Source organism: Lucilia cuprina, chromosome 2 (assembly GCF_022045245.1).
Source record: "Lucilia cuprina isolate Lc7/37 chromosome 2, ASM2204524v1, whole genome shotgun sequence".
In the NCBI taxonomy this organism is placed as follows: Eukaryota; Metazoa; Arthropoda; class Insecta; order Diptera; family Calliphoridae; genus Lucilia; species Lucilia cuprina.
Genome location: NC_060950.1, coordinates 10,271,005 through 10,273,264, shown reverse-complemented (window position 1 = coordinate 10,273,264; position 2,260 = coordinate 10,271,005).

Sequence of the window (2,260 nt, the reverse complement as noted above, 5' to 3'; positions counted from 1 at the left end):
AGTTAGTAAGTTAGTAAGTTAGTAAATTAGTAAGTTAGTAAGTTAGTAAGTTAGTAAGTTAGTAAGTTAGTAAGTTAGTAAGTTAGTAAGTTAGTAAGTTAGTAAGTTGCTTGTTTTTTATTTAAATCAAAAGTTGAATCGATTAAGACACTTATAAGTCTCCCCTGGTAAAACCCCTCCCACAGTTTCAGTTAAAACTAAACACGTGAAAAGGGAAAATTCAAATATATAACAAATTGTACAAACTACTACGTGGTCGTTTAAAATATTTATGTCAAATGTTGGTAGCATTATTGTTGTTTTCTTTTTTTTTTTTTTTTTGCTACAGCTATTGTTGTAACAATTCTTGTTACTATTGCTGTTGTTGTTGACATACATATGATATGGAAAAGTCATTTTTTGCAGCAATTTCCGTGAATACAGTACAATACTCAAACATACTTTCATACATATGAATTTATATAAAACTGCAATATATTTCCCAGCGTAAATAAGAGGCACAAATGTCGGAGTGCTTAACGTGAACACCAGCCTTGACGGCCTTATTTCACGTTGGTATTTTTCATCCACTGTGTAGACTTGGCAACGGTGTACTAAATCAATATTAATCTCCAATATATGTAGACTTTCTCAATCGTTCATACAATCCATCACAGACCTGTTCGAAGAGAGAATTATCCAATCCATTTGGTATATGATATATCAGTCCTTAAACCAACATTCTCTGCCAACCACTTGGATCCCGAAGGAACCTCAACCAATTGACCATCCAAGACATAGTCCTGCGGGTAGTTGGCCACTCGTAGTACCAGATTACGCGGTGCTCTGGTTCGACCTCTTTTCAATCTATGTAAGGACTAAGCCAGGCACTAGACTGTGACAAATTTATAGTCCCGGCCAGACTAGAGGTATTGGATAACACCTCTGATACCCGGTATTGCAATAACACCAAGGCGGAGATTTCAGCAAGGTAACATGCCCCCGGAGTGAAACGTAAATAAGAGGCAGTAAAAAGGAATTACTTTGCTGATACAAGCTAACCATGCTGCATTACAAAATAGTTTCAATTTTGCACGACGCCTTTGTCAGCGATGTGCTTGTCTCGCTTCTATTAAAGGAAATTGCAATAAATTTTTTGAAACTATTGTTGGAATTTTCAGAATTATATTTGTTTGGTTATTTTTGTCATGCAACTTTTAATTTGCTTCCCCAAGAAGAGGAAGCAAAGTACTTTTGAAATATTTTCTTCTTTTATATTGTGTAAACATGTTTTTAGAAGGCCTAAAAATCTTAGTCCTAGCATTTTATCCCGCTATGTTGTATGTATGAACTTGTATTTATTGTGTAAATACATATAAACACAACCAACTATCAAAACAGTTAAAAAAACATATAACAGCCAGCAGCAACAACAACAACAATATAACAATACATGAACACTACAATCAAAATTCTCAAAGCAAAATGACAGAAGGAAGAAAATTATTAAACATCTCTATAACAATACGGGCGTCAAATAGCAACATGTTGGTTATTTTTGTTTGAGTGTTTGTATGAATATTTTCTTTATTTTTTCCCCTCTATTTATTTTGCAGTTTATTTGTATTTTTTATCAACAATTTTGTTGTTTTTTAATAAACCACAACAAGGACCTTAAAGTCAACAAAAGATTAAAAACGAATGAAGAGTAACAAGAATTGTATAAAATTCAATTTTTCGCCTTGTGCGTTTGTTTTCACTTTCCAGTGGTCTTTGACATTGATTGTATTGTATTGTATTGTGAAAAATATATATTTATAGAGATGAAAGCATACATAAATGTCATGAAAACGTAATCAATATTTTAGAAATTTATTAGAAAATTAAATTATTTTCATTAATTTTAAATGTAATATGTACTTACAACATTTCCCTTATGTATTCAATACATCATTTTTAATATTTTTTAATATTCAAAACTTTTCTTTTTCTATTAATAAATTAAATAAGACCTAAGATTTGTTTCATATGTTCTTCAATAATAAATTAAAACATTATTTTATATTTTCATTTATTTGGAAATAATAATTTAGAGTTTCGATATGAGTATATACAAGATTATACTAAACTGCACTAAATTATATGAATATGCTATAGACTGAACTGTAGACCAGACTATAGAATAGACTATAGACTAGACTATAGACTAGACTATAGACTAGACTATAGACTAGACTATAGACTAGACTATAGACTAGACTATAGACTAGACTATAGACTA